Source organism: Haemaphysalis longicornis, unplaced genomic scaffold (assembly GCF_048455015.1).
Source record: "Haemaphysalis longicornis isolate Haplotype H1 unplaced genomic scaffold, Haemaphysalis longicornis Haplotype H1 scaffold_3, whole genome shotgun sequence".
In the NCBI taxonomy this organism is placed as follows: Eukaryota; Metazoa; Arthropoda; class Arachnida; order Ixodida; family Ixodidae; genus Haemaphysalis; species Haemaphysalis longicornis.
This window is the reverse complement of record NW_027526335.1, coordinates 220,810,399-220,835,299: the sequence shown is the minus strand read 5'-3', so window position 1 is coordinate 220,835,299 and position 24,901 is coordinate 220,810,399. Positions and strand designations below refer to the sequence as shown.

At 50.2% G+C, this 24,901-nt stretch overlaps 18 non-coding genes across 18 annotated transcripts; all 18 read left to right on the top strand.

Moving 5' to 3' along the window:
• Positions 1-239: 239 nt before the first annotated feature.
• Positions 240-311, top strand: Trnad-guc (transfer RNA aspartic acid (anticodon GUC)). Its single transcript has one exon. It is a non-coding gene; the product is annotated as a tRNA-Asp (tRNA).
• An 883-nt stretch (positions 312-1,194) lies between these two features.
• Trnad-guc (transfer RNA aspartic acid (anticodon GUC)) lies at positions 1,195-1,266 on the top strand. Its single transcript has one exon. It is a non-coding gene; the product is annotated as a tRNA-Asp (tRNA).
• Positions 1,267-1,478: 212 nt separating this feature from the next.
• On the top strand, positions 1,479-1,550 carry Trnad-guc (transfer RNA aspartic acid (anticodon GUC)). The gene has a single exon. It is a non-coding gene; the product is annotated as a tRNA-Asp (tRNA).
• A 70-nt stretch (positions 1,551-1,620) lies between these two features.
• Trnad-guc (transfer RNA aspartic acid (anticodon GUC)) lies at positions 1,621-1,692 on the top strand. The gene has a single exon. It is a non-coding gene; the product is annotated as a tRNA-Asp (tRNA).
• A 5,086-nt stretch (positions 1,693-6,778) lies between these two features.
• Positions 6,779-6,850, top strand: Trnad-guc (transfer RNA aspartic acid (anticodon GUC)). The gene has a single exon. It is a non-coding gene; the product is annotated as a tRNA-Asp (tRNA).
• A 213-nt stretch (positions 6,851-7,063) lies between these two features.
• Positions 7,064-7,135, top strand: Trnad-guc (transfer RNA aspartic acid (anticodon GUC)). Its single transcript has one exon. It is a non-coding gene; the product is annotated as a tRNA-Asp (tRNA).
• A 70-nt stretch (positions 7,136-7,205) lies between these two features.
• On the top strand, positions 7,206-7,277 carry Trnad-guc (transfer RNA aspartic acid (anticodon GUC)). Its single transcript has one exon. It is a non-coding gene; the product is annotated as a tRNA-Asp (tRNA).
• A 64-nt stretch (positions 7,278-7,341) lies between these two features.
• Trnad-guc (transfer RNA aspartic acid (anticodon GUC)) lies at positions 7,342-7,413 on the top strand. Its single transcript has one exon. It is a non-coding gene; the product is annotated as a tRNA-Asp (tRNA).
• A 70-nt stretch (positions 7,414-7,483) lies between these two features.
• Trnad-guc (transfer RNA aspartic acid (anticodon GUC)) lies at positions 7,484-7,555 on the top strand. The gene has a single exon. It is a non-coding gene; the product is annotated as a tRNA-Asp (tRNA).
• Positions 7,556-7,767: 212 nt separating this feature from the next.
• On the top strand, positions 7,768-7,839 carry Trnad-guc (transfer RNA aspartic acid (anticodon GUC)). Its single transcript has one exon. It is a non-coding gene; the product is annotated as a tRNA-Asp (tRNA).
• Positions 7,840-8,052: 213 nt separating this feature from the next.
• On the top strand, positions 8,053-8,124 carry Trnad-guc (transfer RNA aspartic acid (anticodon GUC)). The gene has a single exon. It is a non-coding gene; the product is annotated as a tRNA-Asp (tRNA).
• A 70-nt stretch (positions 8,125-8,194) lies between these two features.
• Positions 8,195-8,266, top strand: Trnad-guc (transfer RNA aspartic acid (anticodon GUC)). The gene has a single exon. It is a non-coding gene; the product is annotated as a tRNA-Asp (tRNA).
• A 470-nt stretch (positions 8,267-8,736) lies between these two features.
• Positions 8,737-8,808, top strand: Trnad-guc (transfer RNA aspartic acid (anticodon GUC)). Its single transcript has one exon. It is a non-coding gene; the product is annotated as a tRNA-Asp (tRNA).
• Positions 8,809-8,878: 70 nt separating this feature from the next.
• Positions 8,879-8,950, top strand: Trnad-guc (transfer RNA aspartic acid (anticodon GUC)). Its single transcript has one exon. It is a non-coding gene; the product is annotated as a tRNA-Asp (tRNA).
• A 70-nt stretch (positions 8,951-9,020) lies between these two features.
• Trnad-guc (transfer RNA aspartic acid (anticodon GUC)) lies at positions 9,021-9,092 on the top strand. The gene has a single exon. It is a non-coding gene; the product is annotated as a tRNA-Asp (tRNA).
• Positions 9,093-9,162: 70 nt separating this feature from the next.
• On the top strand, positions 9,163-9,234 carry Trnad-guc (transfer RNA aspartic acid (anticodon GUC)). Its single transcript has one exon. It is a non-coding gene; the product is annotated as a tRNA-Asp (tRNA).
• Positions 9,235-9,868: 634 nt separating this feature from the next.
• On the top strand, positions 9,869-9,940 carry Trnad-guc (transfer RNA aspartic acid (anticodon GUC)). Its single transcript has one exon. It is a non-coding gene; the product is annotated as a tRNA-Asp (tRNA).
• A 70-nt stretch (positions 9,941-10,010) lies between these two features.
• Positions 10,011-10,082, top strand: Trnad-guc (transfer RNA aspartic acid (anticodon GUC)). The gene has a single exon. It is a non-coding gene; the product is annotated as a tRNA-Asp (tRNA).
• The last annotated feature ends 14,819 nt before the right edge of the window (positions 10,083-24,901 follow it).

Below are 24,901 nucleotides of genomic sequence, written 5' to 3'. Positions count from 1 at the left end.
GACCGGGGTTCGACTCCCGGACGGGGAGTGTTTTCTTTTTCTTTTTCCAGTGAGTAATAGTAGAGTTTGGCGATGTCTAAGCTTCTCCAAACCATCTCTCCTCGTTAGTATAGTGGCCAGTATCCCCGCCTGTCACGCGGGGGCGCGGGGTTCGGTTCCCCGACGGGGAGTGTTTTCTTTTTTTTTTCCGGTGAGTAATAGTAGAGTTTGGAGACGTCTAAGCTTCTCCAAATCATCTCTCCTCGTTAGTATAGTGGCCAGTGTCCCCGCCTGTCACGCGGGAGACCGGGGTTCGATTCCCCGACGGGGAGTGTTTTCTTTTTCTTTTTTCCTGTGAGTAATAGTAGAGTTTGGCGATGTCTAAGCTTCTGCAAATCATCTCTCCTCGTTAGTATAGTGGCCACTATCCCCGCCTGTCACGCGGAAGACTGGGGTTCGATTCCCCGACGGGGAGTGTTTTCTTTTAAATGCAGAGCATTTTAGTAACTCACGATGTCACCCGCGTTGGCGTCCGTAGTCCGCATCACTACGTAGTCCGCACCCTACACTACATAAAGAGATAATACCTTCCGGCGCCAGGTTTCGATCCCACGACTCTGCGGGCGGAACGCAAGGTACACGGCACTTTACCGACTGCTCCACGGAGCCGACACAGAATGGAAGGTTACGCACGCGCCTTATATCCTTGACTCATTCAACCGTCGGCCACAGGTGCGCCCTCTCCCCCGCGTCCTCCTCGCCTTCTCTCCGCTCGCAACACCCTCTCTCGCCGCGTTCGGTTCGCGTTCATGTGGTGGCGCGATTTCGGCGCTATAACACTCTCTCGCGAAGGGCATTGGATTGGATTGGCTTGGATTGGATTTGGATTGGGTTGGATTAAAGTGGATTGTGTTGGATTGTGTTGCGTCATAGCCGCGCCACGTTGCGTCGTAGCCTCTCCACGTTGCGTAATAGCCGCGGCAGGGGGTTCACGGCACGTTTCACGTTTCACCATCGACTTCATCGACAATGTCTACGCTGGAAGACAACAATTACAACAACAACAACCAATACGTAATCCATAAGACTTGCAGGCACGCCCCCCGCGGAAATGCTCTGCATTTGATCGTGCCCCTCGCGAGGGGGATGTTTTGACTTTTTTTCCAGTGAGTAATAGTAGAGTTTGGCGATGTCCAAGCTTCTCCGAACCATCTCTCCTCGTTAGTATAGTGGCCAGTATCCCCGCCTGTCACGCGGGAGACCGGGGTTCGATTCCCCGACGGGGAGTGTTTTCTTTTTCTTTTTCCCGTGAGTAATAGTAGAGTTTGGCGATGTCTAAGCTTCTCCAAATCAACTCTCCTCGTTAGTATAGTGGCCAGTATCCCCGCCTGTCACGCGGGAGACCGCTGTTCGATTCCCCGACGGGGAGTGTTTTCTTTTGCTTTTTCCGGTGAGTAATAGTGGAGTTTGGCGATGTCTAAGCTTCTCCAAATCATCTCTCCTCGTTAGTATAGTGGCCAGTATCCCCGCCTGTCACGCGGGAGACCGGGGTTCGATTCCCCGACGGGGAGTGTTTTCTTTTTCTTTTTCCGGTGAGTAATAGTGGAGTTTGGTGATGTCTAAGCTTCTCCAAACCATCTCTCCTCGTTAGTATAGTGGCCAGTATCCCGGCCTGTCACGCGGGAGACCGGGGTTCGATTCCCCGACGGGGAGTTATTTCTTTTTCTTTTTCCGGTGAGTAATAGTAGAGTTTGGCGATGTCTAAGCTTCTCCGAATCATCTCTCATCGTTAGTATAGTGGCCAGTATCCCCGCCTGTCAGGCGGAAGACCGGGGTTCGATTCCCCGACGGTGAGTGTTTTCTTTTTCGTTTTTCCACTGAGTAATAGTAGAGTTTGGCGATGTCTAAGCTTCTCCAAATCATCTCTCCTCGTTAGTATAGTGAGATGATCGTTAGTATAGTCATTCTACTTCCGGCCACCGAAGCGTGCGGACGCAGAATCATGAGCTCCAGCGGAGCGGCGATAGCGGCTCAGCCGAGCCGCGGAAACAGGCCAACGGGAAGCGATAACGAGGAGTACCAGATTATTCTGCCGCAACTGCCCACCGGACGCATCGTTTTAAACACGGTGTTTTTGCACGGCGACGTGAAGGCCAGACCTTTTAAGGTCGAAGATTTTCGGGATGCGCTCGCACGGACTGGTCTGCTCCCCGAGGTTGTCGCCTTGGGGGCATACCAGATAAACCATGTGTGGGCAGTAACGTTCAGCAGCGCCGAAGCAACGAAGAAGATGCTCGCGGTCACGGAACTTCAAGTAAAGGGCCGGCGCTGCGTCGTCATCGACCCGCAAGATCAACAGGTCAGACTGAAGCTGCACTGGCTGCTTCATGGCGTCGCGGACGACGACATCCGGGCTGCCTTTGCGTCGTACGGCAAAGTGACCGAGGTGAACCGGGAGCGGTGGCGCGTCCAGGGCGTCACCGACAAGGGTTCCACGACAAGGACGGTGCTGCTGAAGTTGAAAAGAGGCCTCAAGATTGACAACCTGCCGCACCAGATAAAGGTTGCAGGGGAGCTCGCCCTCGTCGTGGCACCGGGACGCCCCATGCAGTGCCTTCGCTGCAACGGCCAGGGCCATGTGCGGCGGGACTGCAAGGTGCCCCGTTGTTCCAAGTGTCGGCGTTTTGGTCACGTCGAGACGCAGTGCGTGCCCTCGTACGCGTCAGTGACGGGACCCGCTGACAGCGAGGGTGCTACCGACCACCTTATGGACGCCATCGAGGCAGAGGAAGCAGCCGAAGGCGCTGGTGGTGGCGAGCCCTCCGAAAATACCACCGTGACCCCAAGGGAAGCCTGCCTCACCCAGGAAGTGAAAACCCCCGAGGCCACCCCAGCAACAACGGCACCACCAGAGGAGGTCTTGGGTGAACGTGACCAAAAGTGCTCGACACCCGAGCCCCCGCTGCACTGGTGGGGCAACACCCAGCGAAGATGGACACCGACGGAGCAGCGGCTTCGGCAGGGTCAGCCAAACGCCCCCACGTTGACGCTGCTGACGAGAACGACAACGTGGGTAAGAAGAACAGCGAGGAGCCGCCGGCGAAAACAACGCAGATACGGCGCCCGTCGTTCAGACCCAAGCCCACCATACCGCCCGAAAGGAAACCCCCGGAAACGCCCCCCCAACAGCTCAACGCAAGGGACAGCGCAGCAGCGGGCGGTAGCGCGTAGCCAGCTCAAGACGCGAAAGGTAAGCGCCATGCTCTCCGCCTCTCATTGAACGAAACTGTCTGACGACCTCGCCCTTAACGTAGCTACACTCAACGTCAGGGGATTGGCTGGGAAAAGAAAACAGAGCCAAGTGTACCGGCTGTTAACCGAGCATGACGTTGATGTGTTGGCGGTTCAGGAAACGAAGGTGCAGGGGGAGGCAGAGACTGAGAGCATGATGCGGCGTTTCACGTCGAGGTACTTCGCGTGTGTTAGTCACGCAGTCGGCACTTCGGCGGGTTGGGTGCTTTTTGTGCGAAAGCTACCGGGCTTAGCTGTCCAAACCGTGACGTCCTGCTTGTCAGGCCGATTAGTGGTGTGCGATTACTCCTTTCGCAGTGTCGAGTGGCGCGTTTTGTGCATTTATGCCCCCAATTCTGGGGACGAACGGGCCGACTTTTTTGTTAGTATTAGGCAGCACCTTACCACTGATCGGCAAATAATACTATTAGGGGATTTCAATTGCGTGTTAACGGCACGCGACAAGACAAGTAAAAGGCCGTTCAAGGACGTCAGCACTGATTTGTTGTCTGAGCATATTGTGGAATTCGGTCTGGAGGATGTTGCCGAATGTTTGGAGGGCGCAAGAAGTGTGCAATACACGCACTTTCAAGGCGCTAGCCACGCCCGACTGGACCGGATTTACGTATACTTGGAAACGGTCGCAATGTGCAGCAATTACAGTGTTTTGCCATTGTCTTTCAGCGATCATTGTCTGGTCGCGTGCAAAATAGGGCACAAAAAACGGCGGAACAATTTTATATGGGAATTATGGAAGTTAAATGAAAAGATCTTAAAAGACGAAAATTTCAGCAACATAGTAAAGGACCAAATTAGCAAAATCGAACAGGCCAGCCAAAATAATATCTTGGAAATGTGGGAACTAACAAAAGAAGCGTCAAAAATTAAAGCGATCGAACGGGCCAGCTGCATAAGATTCGAACAAAATGAAAAGGAAACGTTGCTCCGAGAATTGCTAAAAACACTGACAGAGCAAGAGGGCAAACAGCCGGGCGTGTACAAAGACGATATCAGGCAAACAAAACAAAAGCTAGAAATAATCGACGAAGAGCGCTATCACGGAGCGCTTGTACGAGCAAGAGCGGTCCAGGCGATAGCGGGGGAAAGACCTACAAAGCGGGCCTTGGGGCTCGAGAAAGCGCATGCTCGTCGTAATCATATAACCGAGATTGAATGGAACGGCGAAACTTCAGGGGATAGCAAGCACATCCAGCGTGCCTTTTTTGAGCACTATCAGTCGCTTTTTGCCTTTCGCTCTGCCGATGTTGAAAGCTTCAAGAAAGAATTCCTCAGCAACATGCCTAAGCTTGACGATGAAACGAAGGAGTGGCTACAACAACCAATAGCATTGAAGGAAGTTGAAGACGCCATTGACAATTTAAACCCAGGCAAATCGCCAGGCCCTGATGGTTTGACTGCGGCGTTTTACAAAGAATTTAAGAGTGAACTATCACCAGTATTAGCTGTTGTTTTTAATGAATCGTTTAAGTTGAAATCACTGCCACCTTCTTACGGAACTGCTCACACGGTGTTAATTCATAAAACAGAAGATGTTGGAAAACTTAAGCAGGTTACATCTTATAGGCCCATTTCACTTACGAACGTGGACTATAAAATATTTATGAAGATACTAGCAAGTAGGCTCCAGGGAGTGATACATAAAATAGTCGGTCCTCATCAGACTTGTGGCATACGGGGAAGGTCCATTTGCACCAATATACATAAGGCAAGGTGTGTGCTTGAGTGTTCCGATGCCATGCATGTAGGAGTCGCTGTGCTTCAGCTAGACCTTGAAAAGGCCTTTGATTGTGTATCACACGAAGTATTGTTCTCTATTTTGGACTATATCAACGTCGGTTCTGTTATCAAAGAGGGGGTAGCATTGGCGTACCGGAATTGCACCACGCGGTTAGTTGTGAACAAAGCATTGGGAGCGCCAATTAACGTGCAACGCTCTGTACGCCAGGGCTGCCCCCTCAGTCCACTTTTGTTCTGCATTTATATTGAAACATTGTGTTTACGTATCCTCACAGACGTCGAAATTCGAGGGTTCCGAGTGCATGCGGCCGAGGTAAAAGTATTGGCTTATGCAGACGACATTGCGGTATTCTGTGAGAACAAAGACAGTATCAGTAAAGTAGTTGAGATAACAAAACAGTTTAGTACAATGACAGGGAGCCTTGTAAATTGGGGAAAGTGCCTGGGGTTCTGGCATGGAGAGTGGCAATCAACCCCTGACACTTTCGCCAACGTAAGCTGGGTAACAACACCCGTAAAGTACCTGGGAGCCCCGCTACAGTTTTATAAAGATAGTGAGCCGTATTGGCACGAACTAGCACAGGAGACTCGAGCAAAGGCAGACAAGTGGAGGGGGGCGTGTTTGTCAACCTTTGCTAGGGCAACAGTGTGCAACCTGTTTTTCGTTAGTAAACTGTGGTACGTGATGCAAGTGCTGCACTGTTCGCGTACAAATGTGCAAAAGTTGCATCGGGTCCTTGCTGTTTTCGTGTGGGCCTCGAATTGGGAGAGGTGCAGCCGCACCAACCTGTTCAGGCAAATCAAAGATGGGGGTCTGGGATTGGCGCACTTATTTGTGCGACAGCTTGTAAATAGATTTCTGTTTGTAAGGGATGTAAGGGACCCCTTTCTGAGGACAGTATGTCAGGTAAGGTTGGGCAGGCTTCTGCCTGACTTTGTTGTAACCACTGGGCATATGCATGGAGGCATTTTTGGTTTTTTCAAAGAAGTCGTTGGAAGTGTAAATTTTTTGAACGCGCGGTTTTCAAAAGAATACTTAAGTACGGTAAAAAGGAAAGACCTGTATAACGATATTGTGGATACTGTGTTCCCTGTGCCAATGTACAGAGCTATGTACTCTGGAGGCCCAGGCAAGGACGTTCTTAAGAGGGTGAAAAAGATGCAAATTCAGCCAGGGGTCAAGTCTTTTTTCTTTAGGCTGCATACAGGTACATTATTAGTAAGAACATTTATGGAACAGAGGGGGCTATTTGTACCATGGGGGACAGACTGTTTTAGATGTAAATTACCAGAGACAATCGACCACGTGTTTTTGCATTGTTGTGAGGGGGTGTATTTATGGGATGTTCTACAAAGGACATTACGAAAAGACTTTCCGTTAAACCCTCACGGTATACGATTTCTTGCAGTGGACAATGAGGCTGGAGTGCCTTATGATTTAGTAATGGTACTGGGCCTCCATAGCATATGGCGCTCGCGCACAGCAAGACTGTATAATGATGTCGATGCCCGTTTTGCACTACAGTATTTCAAAGAGAGTGTTGGTCGCTTTGTCGAAATTATTAAGTCTCGGGAGTTATTCCCGGTATGGCTGCCAGAAATGGAGCAGCTGACAAAGATCAGGCTTTTTTAATGACAACGCCAGCCCGTTATTCGCTGGCAGCCCCATTTTTCCTGAGTTGAGTGTTTTATTGTGATGATCTGTAATGTTTTGTGTGTTGTCAAAACCAGGCAATAAAGAAAAAAAAAATCCTCGTTAGTATAGTGGCCAGTATCCCCGCCTGTCACGCGGGAGACCGGGGTTCGATTCCCCGACGGGGAGTTATTTCTTTTTCTTTTTCCGGTGAGTAATAGTAGAGTTTGGCGATGTCTAAGCTTCTCCGAATCATCTCTCATCGTTAGTATAGTGGCCAGTATCCCCGCCTGTCAGGCGGAAGACCGGGGTTCGATTCCCCGACGGGGAGTGTTTTCTTTTTCTTTTTTCCACTGAGTAATAGTAGAGTTTGGCGATGTCTAAGCTTCTCCAAATCATCTCTCCTCGTTAGTATAGTGGCCAGTATCCCCGCCTGTCACGCGGGAGACCGGGGTTCGATTCCCCGACGGGGAGTGTTTTCTTTTTCTTTTTCCGGTGAGTAATAGTGGAGTTTGGCGATGTCTAAGCTTCTCCAAATCATCTCTCCTCGTTAGTATAGTGGCCAGTATCCCCGCCTGTCACGCGGGAGACCGGGGTTCGATTCCCCGACGGGGAGTGTTTTCTTTTTCCGGTGAGTAATAGTGGAGTTTGCCGATGTCTAAGCTTCTCCAAACCATCTCTCCTCGTTAGTATAGTGGCCAGTATCCCCGCCTGTCACGCGGGAGACCGGGGTTCGATTCCCCGACGGGGAGTGTTTTCTTTTTCTTTTTCCGGTGAGTAATAGTGGAGTTTGCCGATGTCTAAGCTTCTCGAAAGCATCTCTCCTCGTTAGTATAGTGGCCAGTATCCCCGCCTGTCACGCGGGAGACCGGGGTTCGATTCCCCGACGGGGAGTGTTTTCTTTTTCTTTTTCCGGTGAGTAATAGTGGAGTTTGGCGATGTCTAAGCTTCTCCAAACCATCTCTCCTCGTTAGTATAGTGGCCAGTATCCCCGCCTGTCACGCGGGAGACCGGGGTTCGATTTCCCGACGGGGAGTGTTTTCTTTTTCTTTTTCCGGTGAGTAATAGTGGAGTTTGCCGATGTCTAAGCTTCTCCAAACCATCTCTCCTCGTTAGTATAGTGGCCAGTATCCCCGCCTGTCACGCGGGAGACCGGGGTTCGATTCCCCGACGGGGAGTTATTTCTTTTTCTTTTTCCGGTGAGTAATAGTAGAGTTTGGCGATGTCTAAGCTTCTCCGAATCATCTCTCATCGTTAGTATAGTGGCCAGTATCCCCGCCTGTCAGGCGGAAGACCGGGGTTCGATTCCCCGACGGGGAGTGTTTTCTTTTTCTTTTTTCCACTGAGTAATAGTAGAGTTTGGCGATGTCTAAGCTTCTCCAAATCATCTCTCCTCGTTAGTATAGTGGCCAGTATCCCCGCCTGTCACGCGGGAGACTGGGGTTCGATTCCCCGACGGGGAGTGTTTTCTTTTTCTTTTTCCGGTGAGTAATAGTGGAGTTTGGCGATGTCTAAGCTTCTCCAAATCATCTCTCCTCGTTAGTATAGTGGCCAGTATCCCCGCCTGTCACGCGGGAGACCGGGGTTCGATTCCCCGACGGGGAGTGTTTTCTTTTTCTTTTTCCGGTGAGTAATAGTGGAGTTTGCCGATGTCTAAGCTTCTCCAAACCATCTCTCCTCGTTAGTATAGTGGCCAGTATCCCCGCCTGTCACGCGGGAGAGAGAAAGAGAGAAAATGACCTTTACTAATAAATCCTGCGAGGGGGGCGGGATTCACCACGCAGGGCTTCACCGCCCCCGCCTACCCTGGGCCTCAAGGGGTACCCAGGCCTTGGCTTCGGCTACTAGGGAGCGCTCCCCCAGCAGGAGGGTCTCCCGTTCGCTTCTGCCGGCCGAGGGCTTCCTCGAGCCGCTGGATCGCGTAGAGTTGGTCGCCCTCATCCGTCGAGCGGATGCACTTCTCGATGTCACGCGGGAGACCGCTGTTCGATTCCCCGACGGGGAGTGTTTTCTTTTGCTTTTTCCGGTGAGTAATCGTGGAGTTTGGCGATGTCTAAGCTTCTCCAAACCATCTCTCCTCGTTAGTATAGTGGCCAGTATCCCCGCCTGTCACGCGGGAGACCGGGGTTCGATTCCCCGACGGGGAGTGTTTTCTTTTTCTTTTTCCGGTGAGTAATAGTACAGTTTGGCGAAGTCTAAGCTTCTCCAAATTATCTCTCCTCGTTAGTATAGTGGCCAGTATCCCCGCCTGTCACGCGGGAGACCGGGGTTCGATTCCCCGACGGGGAGTGTTTTCTTTTTCTCTTTCCGGTGAGGAATAGTGGAGTTTGGCGATGTCTAAGCTTCTCCAAACCATCTCTCCTCGTTAGTATAGTGGCCAGTATCCCCGCCTGTCACGCGGGAGACCGGGGTTCGATTCCCCGACGGGGAGTGTTTTCTTTTTCTTTTTCCGGTGAGTAATAGTGGAGTTTGGCGATGTCTAAGCTTCTGCAAACCATCTCTCCTCGTTAGTATAGTGGCCAGTATCCCCGCCTGTCACGCGGGAGACCGGGGTTCGATTCCCCGACGGGGAGTGTTTTCTTTTTCTTTTTCCGGTGAGTAATAGTAGAGTTTGGCGATGTCTAAACTTCTCCGAATCATCTCTCATCGTTAGTATAGTGGCCAGTATCCCCGCCTGTCAGGCGGAAGACCGGGGTTCGATTCCCCGACGGGGAGTGTTTTCTTTTTCTTTTTTCCACTGAGTAATAGTAGAGTTTGGCGATGTCTAAACTTCCCCAAATCATCTCTCCTCGTTAGTATAGTGGCCAGTATCCCCGCCTGTCACGTGGGAGACCGGGGTTCGATTCCCCGACGGGCAGTGTTTTTCTTTTTCCCGTGAGTAATAGTAGAGTTTGGCGATGTCTAAGCTTCTCCAAATCAACTCTCCTCGTTACTATAGTGGCCAGTATCCCCGCCTGTCACGCGGGAGACCGCTGTTCGATTCCCCGACGGGGAGTGTTTTCTTTTTCTTTTTCCGGTGAGTAATAGTGGAGTTTGGCGATGTCTAAGCTTCTCCAAATCATCTCTCGTCGTTAGTATAGTGGCCAGTATCCCCGCCTGTCACGCGGGAGACCGGGGTTCGACTCCCCGACGGGGAGTGTTTTCTTTTTCTTTTTCCGGTGAGTAATAGTGGAGTTTGCCGATGTCTAAGCTTCTCCAAACCATCTCTCCTCGTTAGTATAGTGGCCAGTATCCCCGCCTGTCACGCGGGACACCGGGGTTCGATTCCCCGACGGGGAGTGTTTTCTTTTTCTTTTTCCGGTGAGTAATAGTGGAGTTTGCCGATGTCTAAGCTTCTCCAAACCATCTCTCCTCGTTAGTATAGTGGCCAGTATCCCCGCCTGTCACGCGGGAGACCGGGGTTCGATTCCCCGACGGGGAGTGTTCTCTTTTTCTTTTTCCCGTGAGTAATAGTAGAGTTAGGCGATGTCTAAGCTTCTCCAAATCAACTCTCCTCGTTAGTATAGTCATTCTACTTCCGGCCACGCTCGCGGACGGACGTGCGAATCATGAGCTCCAGCGGAGCGGCGATAGCGGCTCAGCCGAGCCGCGGAAACAGGCCAACGGGAAGCGATAACGAGGAGTACCAGATTATACTGCCCCAACTGCCTACTGGACGCATTGTTTTAAACACGTTGTTTTTGCACGGCGACGTGAAGGCCAGAGCGTTTAAGGTCGAAGATTTTCGGGATGCGCTCGCACGGACTGGTCTCCTCCCCGAGGTTGTCGCCTTGGGGGCGTACCAGATAAACCACGTGTGGGCAGTAACGTTCAACAGCCCTGAAGCAACGAAGAAGATGCTCGCGGTCACGGAGCTTCAAGTAAAGGCCCGGTGGTGCGTCGTCATCGACCCGCAAGATCAACAGGTCAGACTGAAGCTGCACTGGCTGCTTCACGGCGTCGCCGACGACGACATCCGGGCTGCCCTTGCGTCGTACGGGAAAGTGACCGAGGTGAACCGGGAGCGGTGGCGCGTCCAGGGCGTCACCGACAAGGGTTCCACCACAAGGACGGTGCTACTGAAGTTAAAAAGAGGCCTCAAGATTGACGACCTGCCGCACCAGATAAAGGTTGCTTGCGAGCTCGCCCTCGTTGTGGCGCCGGGACGTCCCATGCAGTGCCTTCGCTGGAAAGGCCAGGGCCATGTGCGGCGGGAGTGCAGGGTGCCCCGTTGTTCCAAGTGCCGGCGTTTTGGTCACGTCGATACACAGTGTGTGCCCTCGTATGCGTCAGTGACGGGACCCGTTGACAACGAGGCTACTTCCGAGCACCTTATGGATGTCGTCGAGGCCGAGGAAGCAGCTGAAGGCGCAGGTGGGGGCGAGCCCTCCGAAACTACCACCGTGACCCCAAGGGAAGACTGCCTCACCCATGAAGTTAAAACCCCCGAGGCCACCCCAGCAACGACGGCAGCACCACAGGAGGACTTGGGTAAAAGCGACGAAAAGTGCTTGGCACCCGAGCCCCCCGGTGCACTGGTGGGGCAACACCCGGAGAAGATGGACACCGACGGAGCAGCGACTTCGGCGGGGACGGTCAAGCGTTCCCGCGTCGACGCAGCAGACGGGAACGACAACGTGGGTAACAAGAACAGCGAGGAGCCGCCGGCGAAAACAACGCAGATACGGCGGCCGTCGTTCAGACCCAAGCCTACCATCCCGCCCGACAGGAAACCCCCGGAAACGCCCCCCCAACAGCGCAACGCAGGGGACAGCGCAGCGGCGGGTGGGAGCGCCTAGCCAGCTCGAGACGCGAAAGGTAAGCGCCATGCTCTCAGCCTCTAATTAAAAGACACTGCCTTACGATCTCGCACTGACCGTAGCTACTCTCAACGTCAGGGGATTGGCTGGGAAAAGAAAACAGAGCCAAGTGTACCGACTGTTAACCGAACATGACGTTGACGTGTTAGCGGTTCAGGAAACCAAGGTGCAGGGGGAGGCAGAGACTGAGAGCATGGTGCGGCGTTTCACGTCGAGGTACTTCGCGTGTGTTAGTCACGCAGTCGGCACTTCAGCGGGTTGCGTGCTTTTTGTGCGAAAGCTACCTAGCTTAGCTGTCCAAACTGTTTCGTCGTGTTTGTCGGGGCGATTAGTGGTGTGTGATTACTCTTTACGCAGTGTCGAATGGCGCGTTTTGTGCATTTATGCCCCCAATTCTGGGGATGAGCGTGCTGACTTTTTCAATAGTATCAGGCAGCACCTCACCACTGATAGGCAAATAATACTATTAGGGGATTTTAATTGTGTGTTAACCGCACGTGACAAGACAAGCAAAAGGCCGTTCAAGGACGTCAGCACTGATTTGTTGTCTGAGCACATTGTGGAATTCGGCCTTGAGGATGTTGCCGTATGTTTGGAGGGCGCAAGAAGCGTGCAATACACGCACTTTCAAGGCGCTAGCCACGCCCGACTGGACCGGATTTACATATCGGTGGAAATGGTTCCAATGTGCAGCAACTATAATTGAAGCGAGCCTAGATTTGACAATAAAACGACGTTCTGCTCTTGTTCTGACCGGCGCGGGCTCTGTTCGTCGGCGCCCCTCGGGACGCGCGCGGCATGCTACACAAACAACTCAAGAGACGCGAACGTTAGAAAGTCAGCGCAGCGCTCGAACCACGACATTTGCGAGTGACGCGTTCAATATTGCCGCAAACCATGCCCAAGCCTTCTGCGCAGCCATGGCATGAACAGAACTCAATCATGCGAATGCAAGAACGGAATAACCATAATAGAGTAATTTGCAACGCTAATGTTCGATCCATTCGCGCTCACGAACTATTTTTAGATGTTGCAGCAGGCCGCTTACTGCCGCACACGAAAACAGACACCCCGCTATGCGTATGCACGAGTGACATCCACACCACACAAATATTTCCTTGAACACAAAAAAATATAAAACAAAACGGCCTCGCTTGGTGCGTGTTGGTAAAACGGGACGCTATAAATCCTATAAATGCCACCAAACAGCGTTTGGGGCGAAAAAACAAGAGCAAACTGCCAAGAAAAAATCAGCAGTGGCTTAGCTCGGGTATGCCAGGGTATACGTAGCGTGAGCTAAGGTTCAGCTGGTTATTCTTAGGTTTCCTGGTCGTCTAGGATTAGCTGATTATGCTTACTGCTGCTAAAACGATTTCCAATCCAATTCAATTCAATCCAATCTAGTCCAGTCCAGTCCGGTCATATCCAATCGAATCCAATCCCATCCAGTCCAGTCCAGTCACTGCTCCTTGGGCATGCGCAGCACGGCTCTCGAGGAGCCACACGAAACGGCTTTGAAGTGGCTCCTGCGCAGCGTCAGACTTAGCTACTGCGCAACGGAGGCGCACAGCTAGGCATGCACCGGCGCCAGTGCGTCTGCCGCGGCTATGACGTCACTCCTCTGGAATGCGCAGACCAGCCAATGTGCAGACCCAATTCTCTACGCACCCGTACTTTAATTGGGTTGGATTTCGATCCAACACAATCCATTTTTTCTAATCCAAGCCAATCCAATCCAATTCAATTCAAGCCAATCCGATGCGACCCGATCCAAGCCAATCCAATGCTCCTCGCGCTGGCGCAGAACGGCCCTTCACGACCCACGGCAAACTGCTCAACCTAAGAACCTTACTGCAGCATAACACCATTTCTTGTTACCAATAAAAGGCAATGTATTATGGACACCAAGATTTCACGGCCGCTTGCTTGCTCAAAAGAACTTTAGTGTTTCAGTGGTGGGTGGGAGCTGGAAACGACGATTTACCGACACGACCCGGCGTGCTCCGCCACCGCGACGCTCCTATTTCGCTTTCGGCTGGCCTTTCTCGCGTAGCCGAGCTGCACCATATGTTTCGGGTTAATTTTTGTCGGCTTGCAGTCGATTAATTGAAGAGAGAATATCTCCAGAGTACGAAAACATGCAATAGGGATTGAGCATGAGGGTGAATAAACAGCGCTTCCAAAAGCAGCGTACGACCGTACTTACTCTCGCAAATTTGCTAGGTTCGAAGTATTTCAGACTCAGCATAATGACCCAATCGCGGTGGCACTCAAGGGACGCAGGAAATTTGTGCAGCTAATATACGCCTCGAGCTTCGCGATCGCTGCGCCGCCTGCCGCCGCTTCTCCGCGGCGTTGACGGGATTTGCGCTGCGTGACTGATAGGGGCTCATGCAGTGTTTTGGTTCCATTTCGCTTCTTTTCGCCTTTCCGCGCCCTAAAAAAACTTGTTATGGTGACGTCTATAGGCAAAGAGTACGTTTAGGTCACTTAAAAAGGAGCGGCGTTTTCGTAGAGTACGCGATCGCCTGCAACAGCTACCCGGGGACGCTGTTGTGCGCGCTTCGTCGCCGCTCTTCCGGGCGTCGGCGACGGCAGCAACATATCACCTATGTCACCTCCAAAACATCAGGCACAAATGAATTCTACTGACGCCTCGTTTAGACCTGATACTGGCACAATGAGAGGTTGGCTTCATTTTGCAGCGTGGACAACGAATGTGGCTTCGTTTCGCATATATACGCCGCAGAAAAATATGTTTCGGGGATGTGATTACCCAATCCCGGACAATAACTTATGCCTTTTATAAGAATATAAACCATGCGAAAATTTCAAGTAGATTCCAAGCCTGTGCGTCGTTAAATATGTGCCCACACACGCCATATAGCAAGAACCAAGGAAATGAAACCACAGAAAAATAAATGCTGTGCCAATGCGGAATTTAAAAACATAATAGCTCTAACGGAAATGAAAAAAGAAAAACAGTGCAGCTTCTGGCATGCTAAAGACGTTCGTCTAAACTTAAGCCAGGTAGGTTTCACTAGACCAACTATACGCGAAATGCACTGCTATTTCGCGAGAAATCAGGGGGGGGAGGAGGGGGGGGGCGGGGAGGGGGACAATGTGTACAAATGCGGAGCGGAATCAAGCAATGAACGTTTTAGTAATCCCACACATAAATCTCGCGTTCACTTTCCTTTTGTTTTTTTACTTCAACGAAGAGCTGATCGTACGGCGGACGCATTTTTGGAAGTATACAGGGTAGGCTGTTCAACAAGCGATGAAATGTGTCGTTGGAAGAGTGTGGTATGTGATAAGGCCCTCTGATTTCAGTTTCTGGTTTATTCTGCAGGCTCCATGTGCCATATGACGATAGTTCGAAGAAGCATTTAGTCGCGGAAGCGGATTATATTGTAAGCCCGTCTCCGCGCTGTTCGCAGATGATATATGTAGCAAATGAAGGTCTGCGGGCGCGCCCCTCACGACAAGATGACTCTGTCGTGTGCTGATCCCCGAGTGTAATTATGTATTGTCCATCGTACTTTTGTTGAATATTCCCGAAATTAACACAGACTGGCTTGTAACTGGTGGTAATCAATATCTGAGGTATAATATTGGCAAACGTAACTGGTGTGCTGTCAGGTATGAGTGCTCCGCTGATTACGTAATCGCACAAAACCGATTTAAATCGTAGTGTATAGCCGTAGCATGAACATCTGAGGAACCGGTGGTTACGGAGACACGGCTAGCAAATTCAGGTCAGTGTAACTACAATCGGCTCCATCATACGCCGGTTCCGCGACGCTGGCCTGTGACACACACCTGGCGCCTATACAGACGGAAAATACCACACTAAGATCGCGTCGGAAACATTTACACTCTCGTAAACACACCCCATTTGCGAACAGAGTGACTGCTCCACACAAACATGAATTTCAAACGCCCACAAACGGTAAATCTCAGTCGTGAACGTGCCGCAAAAGCAGCGGTGGCACTGGGGAGCGGGGCGCGGACTCCCGCGCCTGCTTTCGAAACGGGCCGCTAGGGGGATTTCAGTGGCGCCCCTACAGGCCGCGCTCGAGGCGTATACTCCGCACATGCAGACACTTCTTGGGTAGTGGTGCACTTCGCACGCTTCATAATTGTATGAGCACTTTATGCTGACGCTGATTGTTGATGCATCCAACAACGGGGTAATGATACGCGGACGAGTAGCTTCTGTACAGTGCAAGTAAAGGCAATCACGCCAACCTGCCCAGATTTAATAAAATAAACATCAGTTGGTGGTAAAAAGTCCGGCATCCTGTTGGCGCGGTGAAACGTAGCCTCACAGGCAACCCCCGTCAGGACAAAGCGCGTGTTGGCTGGCACGCCGCCTTGGCGGGTTGGAAATGAAATTCATGAACAAACATTACAGGTCTCGTACGCTTTGAACTTCCTCCTTAAAGCTCTGTTAAACTTCGCGCTGCTGACATACCGAATAAAGGACACCCATGTTCAATTCGCTGGAACGTCTGATATTCACGCGGCACGGAACAACAGCGTGTGACTGCGGCGTGGTCTGCTAGCCCCGAAGTCTGTAAGAAATGCCCGCCAAATGCGCACCGGTAGCCGGAAGGTGGCGGACCAGGCAAAATTCTGGTCTATGTGATAAAGCCGGCTGTGAGGCTGCTGGCTCAAGCATGGCGCCGTGTAAGCTTCACACGGGCGCAAAGGACGCACAACAAGAACGGCGGAGTTACTACGTGACTTTTCCGCTAGCCAATGGCGGGGGGCGCTGGCCAGCAAAACAGAAAATGAAAAACTACCACCTCCCCTGGCGGGAACCCCTGTGTAGATGCGACGCATAGGGGGTTCACGTTGCAGCGTTGGACAGCGGAGGAACGGCGCTGGAACGATGGAGCGGAGCGGCGCAGGCACCGCGGTTTATAGCGCGCATAACGGCGAGGGGACGCGCCGGCGCCCGTGCGTCTACCGCGGCTATGACGCAACACAATCCAACACAATCCAATCCAATCCAATCCAATCCAATCCAAATCCAATCCAACCCAATCCAAGCCAAGCCAAGCCAAGCCAATCCAATCGAATCCAATCCAATGCCCCTCGCGAGAGAGTGTTCGCTATCGGAGAGGAGAGGTGGTGAGCGGCGGAGAGCGAAGCTGGCGCGGCGAGGAGAATGGGGGAGGGGCGGAAGCCGACAACAACGACGCCGACGCCGGATGGAGGGACAAGGCGGGTGAATGAGATGCGTGGCATCTAAAAACACGGAGTGAAGGAGTGGTGAGGGCGAAAGGCGGCGAAATCCCATGTTGGTGCTACATTAGTTATTTTAGGCGCCTTACTGATGATGATGATAACTAGTGGCTCTCCCTATGAATCGCGACCTCCCCCAAGGCTACAACAGAATGGATTTATCCAATGACTTCAGAGCTGCCATATATGTAAAGAAAGACACTTCCATCAGTAAGCACCACCTAAACCCGAAGGAGCCCACGGAAAACCTAGCAGAGGTACTACCGACCCAAAGAGGCAAAAAGAGCTACTACATCCTGAGGGTATACAGTTCCCCCACGAATACGAGAGAAAATTTCATGCCCCTATTACAAGAGGCCACGCAAAGAGCAAACAAGAACAACTTAATAATAATAGGGGATATGAATGCACCACACAGCCAGTTGAACTACAATTTCGACTCGGTTAAAGGAAGAAATTCGGTAGACACTGTGGAATATCTTGACCTGTATACAAGCTATAAACGATACATACAACCCAACAGGAACGGGAAACCAGAGGCAAACCGCGACTATTGTGCCGATCACAGATAGACTTACAGCATGGAAGAACACCAAAGACAATCTGGGCAGTGATTGCGATATTATAGAAATTAACACACAAACGGACAACTTCGGAAGAAGAGCCAGGAAACAAAAGATCACTAACTCTGATACCTTCAGTACAACGCAACAACAGAGCTACCTGGTGCCAGAAAGTGCCAGACACCTGGTGCCAGAAAGTAAAATAAGCGCTCAAAAGAGCCACCAAAATATTTGGACAAGAAAACGAAAACCTTTGCGTGGAGAACTACCTTATCAGATTATGGAACAAAAAGCAGAAACTCACTAAAAGATAAAACAAGAAGAGGCGAAATAAAAGCCTAAAAGCCAGGATCAAAAACGTAACGAAGCAAGCAGAGATTACGCTACCCAATTAGCTAAACAAAACTGGCAAGACTTCTGCGACAACGAACACCTTAAGCACATCTAAAATATGAGCCATAATCAAAGGCATGCTTAGCCCAAAAAAAAAACCAGGAAAGAAATGAGGCATAGCCTAAACAGAGTAGCTCATGGCTTTGAAGGGACAGACTAGGAACTCATAGAAGCACTGAAAAAATGATTCAAGCTAAACACGAAGATTGACCCCTTCAGAAGACCATATGGGGAGACAAAAAACAAAAAGCTAGACCGAGACATCTTAACAGATGAGGTATAGCAAGCTATACTAGAGTGCAAACAGAAAAGCACACCAGGAGATGTGCTTTTCTGTTTTTCAGGAGATGTGCTTAATGCACTCGAATCGCTACGACGCTGAATGTAAATTTTACTCAGAAGTAGGAACACTCAGCCATATCATCGGGGTGTGCGACTTTAGCCCTGAGCACCCTCCTCTCTTTCCGTCAACTACCGAAGAAGAGCAATAGAAGATGCTGCTGTCCAGCCCCTCTCTTCCTACCGAGCTTCACCTGGTGGACAGAGCACAAGCGGCGCGGACTGCATATGGGCTCCAGTGAAGAAAAAACCACTGCCCTGGGCAGCATTCTGGGCCGTTCAGAAATCTTAATATAACTATTTCCTCCTTGTTCTCCTCCTCCTTCCCCGTCTCTGCCGCTGATCTCGTCGGCTCCGTCCGCGAAAGCAGAGACGGAGAAGTGAGATCGTCTAACACCGGGTTTGAACTTCCTTTAATTTATATAAAAAAAGAGTTTCCATTCATGTCCTACAGCAATACAACTCAACCAACGACCATTCATGCATCATGCATTAATTTATCCTTGCCAAGAAAATTTCTTTGAAGGAAAAGCGGGTGTGGTTAAATGGATTTCACTTCTCTCTTATTTCATTATTTGTAGAGCTACGTGAGTGAATTTAGGTGAAGTCGCATGGGTAATCGCTGTGGGTGCCGTTTACAGCTTTGCTTTCCAACCACATTCACAGGGTGGATTGGCGCAAATATTTTTGTTTTTCTTGTACCATCGACGTGGGGTAGATGGCGACGCACCACGAGCCTCAGTCGAGAACGATAAAGCACATTGAGATGCTACTTCTTCGGTATCCATGGCGAGAAATGGGGCCGGCAATGCATAAAACCAGAAGAAAGTGGTTGAGGGAAACCAGGAAGAGCGAAATTCACAATGAGGAATATAATTGAAACTCGCTACTGCAGCTGACGATAAGTGAACCTGCACAAACCCTATTGCGGTCACCACGAACTGGCCTATGAATTGCAGGTTCCAAGAACTGGCCCAGTTATTGAGTCTACTGAGAACGACCAGCAGTTGTCTATTTCCTTTTACCCTCCCTCTCCATTCCTTTCGCCCATCGTGACCAGTGGTCATCCTTTTTTATTAAAGGTTGTCTCTCTCTCTCTTTCGCACGTTGCATTATAACGGGCAAATAAAGAATTTTAGCTAAGTTTTTTATCTCCGCTCAAAATGAAGGCGCCCTGAAGAACTACGTTTCGGCACGGACGCATTCAGGAAAGCTTGGCTTCGAGCGCTGCCTGCAGGTGCAAGGCGGTCGGCCGCGACGTCACGTTGATGAGTGACACTATTGGCTGATAGGGGGCCTTTGACTGGGCGATGCCGCTTTTTTCTTGACCTGCATCCGAGTTTAACAGGACAGCCACCATAGGAACATGGAATACTAGGTCAGGACCCTTCGATATGCCTTACAGAGGAACACCACATGACTGTGTTATTTCCCAATTGCTCTTCAACCTGGCCATGCCAGCAATAGGAAGAACGCTAGAAGAGAACACGCAGATTGGAGATGCCGTTTTCGCAGATGATATAACAATCTGGACCAAAGAAAGCGCTCTAAACGAAAATCTAAATAATCCACAAGAAGCCATAGGCAGCATACAGGGTCCAATAAAAAAGAACGGCTTACAATGCCCTCCAGAAAAGTCAGAATTAATTAGAATCAACCCATCGAAGGAACCCATTCCCACAAGAAGCATCCAGACAGACAGGAAGTATGTCTAATTCAAACAGACGGTCAGAATACTAGGCATGTACGTACAAGAAGACGGAAAAGCAACAACCACGCTGAGAAATCCAAGAAAAAAATCGTGCCAATCCACCCCGTGAATGTTGTTGGAAATCAAAGCTGTAAATGGCACCCATAACGATTACCCATGCCACGTCACTTACATTCACTCACATCGCTCTACAAATAGTAGAACCAGATAGAAGTGAAATGCACCTAACCGTACCATTTATTACTTCAAAGAGATATTCTTGCTATGGTTAAATCAATGCATGATGCATGAACGGTGTTTGGTTGAGTTGTATTGGTGTAGCACAAGAGTGGAAACTTTTTTCATAAAATTAAAGTAAGCTTCAACCCTGCGTTAGACGATCTAACTTCCCCATCTCTGCGCCGCGAATGGAGGTGAGGAGATTTGCGGCAGAGAAGGAGGAAGAGGAGGAAGAAATACTTCTGTTCAGATTTCTGAATGGCCCAGAGTACAGCCCTGGGGAGTGATTCATCCTTGTGTGGGGCCCATATGCAGTCCGCGCGGCCTGTGTTCTATCCACCCGCTGAAGCTGGGTAGGTAGAGAGGGCCTGGACAGCAGCATCTACCATTGCTATTGTTGCGTAGTTAACGGAAAAAGAGGAGGGTGCTCCGGGATAAAGTCGCACACCCCGATAACGGGGAGGAGTGTTCCTACTTCTGAGCAAAAGTTACATTCAGCGTCGTAGCGATTCGAATGCATTAAGTGAAGACGCGTAGGCTGTGGGAAGGAGCCCGGATTGTATGACCCGTAGGGTAGTTTGTTGTTCTCTGGAAAGGTCAGGGTAAGGCGAAGGTACGGTCTGTCTCAGAAGGCGATAATGCTGGGTTATCTCCCTGAACGTGACAAGGGGGTGACTGTCCTCGTGCAGCTCCATAGCACGGGAGGTAAAAGCGCAGGCTTGTTTGGTGGGCATATTTGTTTCCCTCCATTCAAGCGTGAGGGGGTGTCCAGATGAGCTGAATGGAACCGTTGGGGAGTGTTTTTGTAGCACGCGCATTGCAGGTCAGGACACCCAACCCGACTGGTAATTCCAGTGGGTTTGCTGGGAATCGGTGACTACCCTCCGAACCCCTGGTTGAGTGAGAGCCAAGGTGATGGCTGCCTCTTCTGCTGCTGTCATTTCTTGGGTCCTATCGAGGTACACTTAAAGAAGGAGGTTGGTTCTGGAGGAAGCCACGATGATGGCGTATTGCTGCCCTCGATGTTTGGAGGCATCTGTGTAGATAACTGCATGATCCCCACCGAGGGTGGCGTTTAGCGCTTGAGCATGTGCTTTTCGGTGACCCTCGTCATGTCAGGGGTTCATATGTATAAGCAAAGGGAGCATCTTTAGTTTTAGTCGCCAAGAGTCTGGGAGTACGTCAAGCGGAGTGACATTCTAGGCTGCCAAGCCAATCTGGTGAAGCATGCGGTTACCCACCGCAGTTCTGAGTCGGACCTTGTGGTTAGAAAGATGGCCTTCTGTCAGCTCTTCCACCGTGTTGTGGAGCCCCGTGCTAAGCAGCCTCTGTGTGGACGCGCTCATGAGAAGACAAATGGCCTCCTTGACCGCCTTTCTAATCATTATATAAAGCATCTCTACGTCTTCCTTGTCGAGAAGAAGGCAGGGGGTTTATGTAAGTGACTCTCCAGAGGACAAAAGCTTCAATTAATCGAAAAGTACCGGATTCCTTTAGGCCTCGTATCTTGGTGGCAATTCGCCTGATTCGCCTATGTTTTGATTAATGCTGTTTTTGAGGCGTTGCAAGGAGACGTCACTCTTGGTGTTAGCCTCGACATCTAGGCCCAGGATCTTGATGCTGGGGCTTGGAGTGATGGCCTGGCCATCAAGGAGTATTTGAATGTATTCCTTGATTTGGCGTGAGGGCGGACGACAAGGAGCTGTGATTTTTTTACGTGAACACTGGAGGCCAGAGGCTTTAGCACGTTGGCGTTCTAGAAGTGAGATGCCATGAATTGGTGTGAGCTTCCTTTAATTTTTGTAACTCTTAGCACATGAGGAAGGTGCGCACGGGGCCGCTAGACGGGCGTGAGTTGTCGCGTGACGCTTCCACTTGGCATTCAGCGAGAACGCAGGGCGTAAACCCGTAGATGTGCTTGGTGAGTACACCACCTGTCTTCCCCGTCTTCGCATGGGCTCGTAGCTAAATCGGTAAGACAACGGGCTCTCGCTTTGTTAGTCTATTAGTTCCGGGTTCGATTCCCGGCGGTGCCAATGAATTCTTTTATTTGTTCGCTGGAGTTTTCTGGTGACACTAACGGTCGCGAAAGAACCCTTGGGGGATAGAGGTAAAAAGCTTTGCTTTAAAACAACGCAACAACTAGCGAGGATCCCCAGACGCATCGCACAGACTTGAAAAGGTATGAGATAAAAGGACACAATCAAACTCATCCAGTCACTCATAATGAGCAGGATAGCGTGCAGTCTACCTTTCCACCACCTGCACCAAAAATAACAAGATGTAAATGCTATCATAAGAACGGCTTACAAGATCGCCCTCGGGTTACCCATCTACACCTCCAAGGAGATGTTCTACAACCTTGGCATCTGCAATACCTTTCCAGAAGCCCAAGAAGCCACCCTCGAAGTACAAAAAGAGAGGCTATTGAAACAAAAATCGGAAAGTAAATCCTAAAGGAAACGGGACACACCATTTACGCCGAGTTCGTACAAACAACAACAGAGCTGCGACCAGAAAACAACGCAAAGATCTTAAAATTTCTCCCATTCTTAAAAAACGAGCCCCCTCTACAGCAAAGGTAGAAGACTAGCAAGAATGAATTATATAAGAAGCACACACGGGAAAAATACAGATGCAGTATACACGTATCCCGCCACCAACCACGGCGCAATGTCACCAGCCGTAGTTGTGGATGCACGAGGCAAACTTCTGGACTTCCTCATGATGAGAAAACACTTCAAGAAGCTGAACCTACAGCCATACTCGCTGTAAGATGGGGAGAATATAACAACAAAACCCCCATAATCAAAACGGACTCTACAAGAGCCACTAGAAATCTGAAATCTAATATGCGGCCTTATTCCCACAGAAACCAGGAAGATCCTACCAGCCGAATCAAAAGAATAAGAAGAATATTATGGAGCCCAGCGGAGTTCAAGGAAACTAGAGAGCCGACTCCCTTGCATGGCAAATCAACAGCCGCAAGGACACGGACCTTTCTTACGCCCTCCCTTCATTCATGTCGCTTAATTAAAAGCTTTTCACACAAAAGCAAGCGAAGAAGACCATGCCCACATCGCATCTCATGTTAGATGCCAAAGAAGCAAGATACAAAACTGCAAACCAAAGTTTTCCTACAAAAATCCAGACTATCCCTCGTGTTCCCAGAGAGATATAACGAAGAATGCTACAACTGCAAATTAAAAGCAAACTTATTCCACACAGCTTGGAACCGCCCTTTATTTTGGCAACAGAACACCTACCAAACCTCTAGAAAGTCCTGGGATTGAGCATTGTCCAGCTCGTACCTTTCGACACAGCGTGGGCTGCTAGAGAGAGCCAAGCTGGGAGCCTTTGATACTGGAGTCCTAGAAGTAGGACTTCACCCATAACTCTATCCACATTCCCTTCCCCTTTTGTGAAACAAACTTTACTCTCCCTCTCTCTAAGGACACGGGTTGTCAGCAAGCGACTACATGGCCTAGACCAAGGTCATGGCCTAGAGCTTTACCGCAGGCGTCGCCATAAGTCGCCCTCCCCGTTCCCCACGCGTGCTCCCTTCCTGTTCCTCTTCTGCTAGTCCCCTTCTTGGAAGGGGTAGTTTAAGATATCATGATTTCCCCCTTTTAGGAGTTCTTTCTTAAAAAACGGCTCATTCGCTGCATGGCGAATGCCGACGCAGTTGAGAGAGAGAGAGACGAAGTCAGTTTGAACACAGTTTCTTCTCCCACATGCTGTCTTGTAGCACCACAAAGTAGCATACTCTAACATACACAGTGACACATACAGTTCAACAGACACATAAAGTCCCTGCTTAATGTCCTTTGGTAATAAACGTCCTGAATTTTGGGCCCAATAGTGATACTAGCGACCTACCTGTTCACCTGTCGGCTGCTGTGAAAGCAATCACGCAGCACGTTGACGCTCGTCATGATGAGCTGAAGAGTATACTGGACGATGTGAAATCTAGTCAAGAAAAGCTAGAGAGAACAGTCATAGAAATTATACCTAGGCTTGGGGCAGTTGAAACTAAGATTGCCTCATCAGAGAAAAGCTAGAAAGAACAGTCATAGAAATTACACCTAGGCTTGTGGCAGTCGAAACTAAGATTGCCTCATCAGACGTATCGCAAGGCCCTATATTGCAGCAAGCCGTTGCTGACGCAGTCAACCATGAGAAGGCTGAATTGGGTTCTGGCCTGAATGACTTTGAAGACCAAGCACGTAGGTAAAATTGACTATTTTACGGGATGACAAATTGGGGAACACAAACATGGGCTCAGGCTGAGGAAAGTATTTCTACATTCCTTTCTTCAACTTTCGAACTTAGTGTACCTGAAAATGGCATCGCGAGAGCGCATAGGTTAGGTAGTTTTGTTCCGAATAAGTGTCAACCAGTAATTGTCAAGTTCTCATCCACTCAACTGAAATATTCCATCCTTGCTAATAGAAAGCAATAAAAACACTCTCGAAAATAAAAAACAGAATTCGGGAAAGCCAGTGGGCAGCACTAGTTCTTGCACTACAACGGGTGTAGCACGCCTTCCCATGTCGCATTTCCCCCGTCGCCGTTTTCCCGCCCCGCTTCCCTCTTGTCTCAAAATCGCACTGTCCGCAATCCCTGTCTTTCTTCCCCCGTGTAGCGCCTCCCCCTTCCGCGAAAGCCCTCTCCTAGAGCTGGAGAGGGGAGCGGCCCTTTTAGTACCAGAAGGCGATCCCAGCCTGGCATTGTGCGAGCTCAATTCGCCTGGGGGGAAAAAACGGTCGCACCTCCTGCGTGCCATAAAGAAAACAGAACTGCAGCAGAGAAATAAAGCGTCCGCTTTTTGTGGCGAAATTTAAATGCTTCGGTCCGGTCGGGTTGTCAGTGTTAGGCCCGGTTAAGAGAACGGATAGTTAGGTTTTCTATATTAGCATGAAACTACACGTTGACGACGTGGCCTAAATACGGGCTCATTGCT